This window comes from Sus scrofa, chromosome 13 (assembly GCF_000003025.6).
Source record: "Sus scrofa isolate TJ Tabasco breed Duroc chromosome 13, Sscrofa11.1, whole genome shotgun sequence".
Lineage (NCBI taxonomy): Eukaryota > Metazoa > Chordata > Mammalia > Artiodactyla > Suidae > Sus > Sus scrofa.
This window is the reverse complement of record NC_010455.5, coordinates 12,904,955-12,912,433: the sequence shown is the minus strand read 5'-3', so window position 1 is coordinate 12,912,433 and position 7,479 is coordinate 12,904,955. Positions and strand designations below refer to the sequence as shown.

At 39.1% G+C, this 7,479-nt stretch overlaps 1 long non-coding RNA gene across 1 annotated transcript in view; it reads right to left on the bottom strand.

Annotated features, from left to right (window-relative positions):
* Positions 430–7,479, bottom strand: part of LOC110256539 — a 213,226-nt gene continuing 206,176 nt past the window's right edge. Inside the window, exon 3 of the long non-coding RNA XR_002338169.1 lies at positions 430–644. This is a non-coding gene — a long non-coding RNA (uncharacterized LOC110256539). The remainder of the gene's footprint in view (positions 645–7,479) is intronic.

The window sequence follows — 7,479 nt, the reverse complement described above, 5'->3', positions numbered from 1 at the left end:
TAGATTTGAGAGACAGGAATTAGGACTAAAGACTGCTTGCATAAGGGGCTGAGGGAAAAGGAGGAGTCAAGGATCACCCCCAAGTTCCTGCTATGGTCAATTGGATTCTCTAGGCCTAGAGGTAATTAGTCATTCAAATTATCATATGATTCAATAGCCTTATACACCCAATTCATTAACACAATAGGTCAAGAGGTTAACATTGGGACTATTTACCACCAGACACTGAAATAAATGAGTCATTGACAGGAGTATTTAGAAATAATTACCTACTACCTATGTGTGCTATGCCAGATACCATCAAGGATATAAACAGACATGGAACACAACATTAGCAAAGAAAATTGGTAAGTATTACAATAAGGTAAGAAAAAAAAACTTCTCTAGCAAAATATAGGGAAACAAGAGATTAATTCCAATTACCAGAATAAATAATGGCTTCAGAAAAAAATTTTGGACTTGAATGGTCCTTGAAGAATGAGCAGAATTTCAACAGGCACATACATAAAAGACATTCCAGGTTGATGAGTGGTTTAGCAAAACCTCACAAGTGTGCGGATGCACTTCACCAGGAAGGTTGGGTATTACACTTCTTCTCGCCTTTCTCGTTTTTAAAATTAGATGCACCACCAACAAAGTGGGAGCTGGAAAAAATGCATTAAAAACATACTAAATGTCCAGATCGATTTTAAAATGCAACTCACTTTGACTAGATAAAGTAAAAAGAGAAATGTGTATCATCGTATCAAGGAAAGTCAAGTATGGCAGAGAGGAGTTAAACTAAGACATACATCTTGGGGACAATGGTGGAGCATTCAAAAGTTTTGAGAAAAAAATAATGCTATACATCTGTGTTTTGAGATAAATCTTCAGTGCATAAAGTCTAGAAAAAGAAATAAAGAGAGTTCCAATTATGGCGCAGCGGAAACGAATCCAGCTAGTATCCATGAGGTTGCAGGTTCAATCCCTGGCCTCGCTCAGTGGGTTAAGGATCTAGTGGTGCCATGAGCTGTGGTGTAGATTGCAGACATGGCTTGGATCTGGCATTGCTGTGGCTATGGCATAGGCCAGCAGCTGTAGCTCCAATTTGACCCCTAGCCCGGAACCTCCGTATGCCACAGGTGCAGCCTTAAAAAGACAAAAAAGAAGGAAGGAAGGAAGGAGAGAGAGAGAGAAAGAAAGAGAGAGAGAGAGAGAGAGAGAAAGAAAATATGTAAAGATCAGAAATGAGAGTTAAAATTGTCTCTAACATGTGAAAGATATTATGAGAAAGAGAATGTATACATGCCTGTGTGTTTGCATGTGTATGACTGGGTCAGTTTGCTGTACAGCAGAAATTGACAGAACATTGTACATCAACTATACTTTTAAAACTTTTTTAAAATAGTATCTCTTTGCAGATGACATGTTTTTATATAGCAATTCCTAAAGAATCTATAAAACAACTAGTAAAACTAATTACTGAGTTGATCAATGCCACGACATTCAAGGTTAATATTCAAAATATATGTGTAGCATCACAAATTGGAAAATGAGGAGTTCCGTCATGGCTCAGTGGTTAACGAATCCGACTAGGAACCATGAGGTTGCAGGTTCGATCCCTGGCCTTGCTCAGTGGGTTAAGGATCCAGCATTGCTGTGGCTGTGGTGTAGGCCAGCGGCTACAGCTCTGATTGGACCCCTGGCCTGGGAACCTCCATATGCATGGGTGCGGCCCTAAAAAGACAAAAGATAAAAAAAAAAATTGGAAAATGAAATTTTTAAAGACTTTTTTTTCTGCCATACTATCAAAAAGCACATACTTAGGAATAAAGTCAACCAAAGACATTTAAGATCTCTATACTGAGACTATAAGAAACTGCTGAGAGAAATTACAGAAAACTTAAATACAGTGAGCTACATAGCGTGTTGATGGAAGAGTCAATATTGCTACGATGTCAGTTCCCCTACCTCACAATTAATCTATGTACCCAATGCAGCCCACATCATAATGGCAGGTGGTTTTCTGTAGAAATTGACAAGTTGATTCTAACACTTAATTAGAATTGGAAAGGTCCTGGAATATCTAAAAACAATTTGAAAAGGAAAAACACTTATACTTATGCTGCCTACCTTTCAGATTTATTCTGAAATTACAGTTATCCAACTGAATTGAGCTGGCATAAAGATAGACAAGTAGGTCAATAGAACATAATTGAGAGCCAAACAAAGCCTCACAAATACACAGTCATTTCATTTTTGACCAAGTACCTAATCAATCTAATGAGGTAGGAAAATTTTTCTACATCTAGACATCCATATGGAAAAAAAAAAAAAAAACCCTAATCTCTACCTCACTTTATCCTAAACCTTAATTCAAAATGGATCATAAGCCTAAATGGAAAAGCTAAAACTATGATAATTCTAGATTATATAGGAATATATTTCCCTGGGGTAGATTAAGTTTTCCTAAGAAGGGCAAAGAAAAACAATAATGATCAACACTCCTTGGTATTTACCCAAAGAAACTTAAAATTCTTGTCCTCTCAAAACACAGCTGTTTATAGCAGCCTTATTCATAATTGCCAAAACTTGGAAGCAACCACAATGCCCTTCAGTTGGTGAATCTTTCTCATTCAGTGAATAAATAAACAGTGGTACATCCATACAATGGAATACAGTTCAGAGCCAAAACAGAAATGAATGAATTACAAGCCACACAAAGTCATAGAGGAAACTTAAATGCATATTACTAAATGAAAAAAGTCAATCTGTAAAAGCTACAAAATATAAGATTCCAACTATATGACACTGGAAAAAAGCAAAACCTTGGAGACAGTAAAAAGATGAATGGTTGCCAGGTTTGGGAAGAGGGAGACAACAGCAGGCAGAGCATGAGGGATCTTTAGGGCCGAGAAATCATTCTGCATGACAGTGGCGAATACGTGTTAGTATATGTTTATCAAAACCAAGAAATGTGCACTAAACTCGAATGTAAACCATGGACTTTGAATGATAAGGACATGTCAGTGTAGGTTCAGCAATTGTAGCAAATGTGCACTCTCTGATAGTCAGTGAGTCTGTGCCTGTGGGGGGTGAGGATAGATGGAAACTCTGTACTTACCAGTCAGTTTTACTAACTTCTTTAAAAAACAGAATATTTAGCACTGTCCCTACAAAGTCAAGGTTCAATAAATATATGGTTTATTTCATAGATTCATTAACCAAAAAAGTCTCCAGTCAATTCCAGTCTTAGGTTCTCTTTTACGAGTTTTCATTAGAGGTACCAAATATATTCTAGACTATAAGAGAATGTGGGTGGGTTACCATCTAAAGCATCATTATATTAATTTAAAGGTTGATTACTATGCCAGTCAATATAGTTTGGGAAACTTGGGACAAATTAAAGAGTGGGAAGGGTTTGGAGAGGGTCTTAAGGAGAGGTCCAGCTAGACCCACCATAGTTCAAGATTAGCTCTGGGTCCTGGATACCAAAGAATGCCTGTTCTGGAGTTCCCTGGTGGCTCAGTAGGTTAAAGATCTGGCATTGTCACTACAGCGACTTGGGTGGCTGCTGTGGCACAGGTTTGACCCCTGGCCTGGGAACTTCTTCATGCCTTGGGTAAGGCCAAAAAAATTAAAAAATAAAAATAAAAATGAAAAAAAAAGTTTCTCTTTTAATATCTTCTGGGACTAAGTCCTGAAACTGTCCCAGAGTTTACAGACCTGAGACTGTCTCAACAGATATTTCTTGCCCAAGCACCTAATAAAATATGTATGTGTAAATATACATTGTGAAATAAAATTCATATTTTATAGCAAGACAAGAAAAATTTAAACAAAAACTCTTCTCTGCCCTTTGGCTTCCCCTCTCCCCTATTATGCATTGTGTGTATGCATTATGCATAGACCAACCTACCCCGGCGGCAGAAATACCTGCTCAACTGTGAAGAGCAACATTCTCCTGCATCAAAATACATCTCCTTAAAGTAACATTCCTTCTTATTTTTATTTTATTTTTCTAGTGAAGTAGTGTTGATTTACAATGTTATGCCAATTTCTGCTATGCAGAAAAGTGACCCAGTCATAAATATATATATATATATTCTTTTTCTCATATTATCGTCCATCATGTTCTATCTTAAGAGATTGGATATAGTTCCCTGTGCTGTGCAGTAGGTCCTCAGTGCTTATCTCTTCTAAAGGTAAGAGTTTTCATCTACTACACACAAACTCCCAATCCATCTCACTCTCTCCCCTCTCCCCCTTGGCAACCCTTGGCAACTCTATGTCTGGAGTCTGTTTCTATTTTGTAGATAGGATCATTTGTGCCATATTTTAGATTCCACATATAAGTGATATCATATGGTATTTGTCTCTCCCCTTCACTTAGTATGAAAATCTCTAGTTGCATCCATGTTGCTACAAATGCCATTATTTCATTCTTTTTTTATGGCCGAGTAGTACTCAGTGTATATATGTTAATCCACTCATTTTTCAATGGACATTTAGGTTGTTTGGAAACCATAAAAAAAAGCAAAAAGAATGGGAGAAAAATCTTAGCAAATGATTCAACTGACAGAGGATAATCTCCAAAATATAAAAACAACTTATACAACTCAACAACAGAAAAACAAACAACCCAATTGAAAAATGGGCAGAAACGCTAAATAGACATTTCCCCAAAGAAAACATACAGATGGCCAATAGGCACATGAATAGATGTTTAATACTGCTAATTATTAGAGAAGTGTAAATCAAAACTACCATGAAGTACCAACTCACACCAGTCAGAATGGCCACTATGAGTCTACAAATAACAAATGCTGGAGAGGGTGTGGAGAAAAGGGAACCCTCCTACATTTTTGGTTGGAATGTAAGTTGGTGCAACCACTATGGAAAAAAGTATGGTGGCACATCAGAAAACTACATATAGTACTACCACATGACCAGCAGTCCCAATCCTGGGCATATATCTGGACAAAACTACTATTCAAAAAGATACATGCAACCCATATGTTCATATCAACACTATTCACAATAGCCAAGACATGGAAACCTTCCTTCTTGACCTTTTAAAGGGTCACATGACCCACCAAGATGACACATAGATCTGGATTATGTAAACTGTCAAAAATATATCATTTGACAAACAGCCCTCTGTCTCAAAAAAACTTTTATAACTGTGCCTTGACTTCTAACAGGCAGAACAGTTCTCTGAGCTTTCTGCTCTTCCTGGGTTATAATCCTCAAATTTGGCTCCAATAAAATTTTCCAAAAACTTCTCAGATCAACTGATTAATTTTTCATCAACACATACAAAGTTTATCTTTAAGGCCAAGAGTATATGTTTGGTTTCAAACTGCCAATCAGTAAATTAATTTATATTTCCCTATCTTCCTCTGAATGCCTAACAATCCCTTTACTGTGGGGAAAAGTAGAACTTTAACATACTGAGTCAAAAGATTTAAAATGCAAATATTGGAGTTCCTGTTGTGGTTCAGTGGGTCAAGAACCCAACATAGTTTCCATGTGTGGCCATAAGGATGCGGGTTCAATCTCTAGCCTCACTCAGTAGGTTAAGGATCTGGCATTGCTGCCAGCAGCTATAGCTCTGATTCAATCCCTAGCCTGGGAACTTCCATATGCCACAGGTATAGCCATAAAGAAAATAAATGAAAATACCCTTGTGAGGTCACCTTTTAGGCAGAATTTGTTTCACAGGAGAAAGAAAATTCCAGTAAGCTGATCAACCAAAAGATTAGTTTTCAGATAATTTCCTATTCTTGGAAAGAAACAAAGTGAGCAGGAAGAGACATCATAGTGGGTTCACTGGTATTTGGTCTTAAATGAAATTATATTGCACATCATATTCAGAAATGCTGCTGGTTTTGTCTGATTATACCATCTGTTTGCTTGACAACCTCCCCAAGGGATTCTGATGTTCACCAAAGTTACCCAGCCACGGCTCAGAGTGTTTTACCCTCATAATAATAAGCTCCAAGGAGACCGGGTTGTGTGGGTAATATCTGGAAAACATAAATGGAAAATAATGTCTCATCTTAATAGCTGATACAGAAACTTATTTCAAGAAGGAAAATGAGAAGTTCCCATTGCGGCTCAGTGGTAACGAACCTGGTTAGTATCCATGAGGATGCAGGTTTGATTCCTGGCCTCACTTAGTGGGTTAAGGATCCAGTGTTTCTGTGAGCTGTGGTGTAGGTCAAAGATGTGGCTCGGATCTTGGTTGCTGTGGCTGTGGTTAGGCTGGCAGCTGCAGCTCCAATTCAACCAGCTCCAATTCAACCCCTAGCCTAGAACTTCCATATGCCACAGGTGTGGCCCTTTAAAAAAAAAAAAAAAAAAAAGGAAGAAGGAAAATGTCTTTATTTGCAATCTGCCATTTGGAGATGTAGGTGAAACCTAAAGTTGTGCATGTTTGCAGGGGACAGAATAGCTGACTAGCTGTGGAGGAGACAAGAAGAAACTGCTGGCTTTGCTCCCGGCTTTGTGTGGAGGGGACAAGGACAAGGGGGTAGGGGGGCAGAAAGCCAACGTGTAATGTTCACCTTGAAGCTGTGATACTGGTGGATATATCCCTGTGCTGAATCCCCAAGACCATCCTCACCCCCAGATCCTCCCTTAAGTCTACTAGACACAGACATGGCCCCGTGGAAAGAAACTTTTGCGGAAATCAAGAAAAGCACAGAGCTCCATGCCTGTGTCAACATCAGAGACAACACGGAGGCACTTGGATGCTTGGCAGGCTGTCTACAAAAAAAGGGCCAGAGACATTCAAAGCCAGGATTTCGACAGTGTGAAAGACCCTCTGGAGGTTTACAGGAATCTTGCAGACTGCCGCAGGAAGAGCTCTTTCAGAGTTGGACCCATCCCTCCTAGATCTGGAGGAGGGGGACTCCAGTTGGTATCTGACAGCTGCACATAAAAGCATCCTAGTCAATGGAAGCTAAGGAGCCCTTCGAGAGATGCCTCGGCTTGAAGTAAATGTTTTGAATCTGGGTTTTGCCTGTGCACCATATTGATTTAGGGCCATCTGAAGACAAACTACAGAAACATCCAAAATAAACATGCTGGCTATTCCTCTGTGCAAAAATCTACCGCTTGTCTTTTTTACAAATGACAGGAAGGGGATAAAGGCAGAAGCAAGGCATCAATTCATAGAATGAGATTCTAAACATAAATACAGTTGTGGGAGTTCCCTGGTGGCCTAGTGGTTAGGACTTGGCACTTTCACCACTGAAGCTCTGCTTCAATCCCCATCTGGGAGCTGAGGTCCCACATCACGCTTCTGTATGCTGTGGCCAAAATGATAATAATCGTAAAGTATAAAAAATAAATTTTAAAAAAGTAGAGTTCCCGCTGTGGCATATCAGGATCAGTGGCATCTCTGCAGCACTGGGACATGGGTTCAATCCCAGGCCTGGTGCAATGAGTTAAGGACCCAGTGTTGCCTCAGTTGCTGTATGGGGACATGGGTTC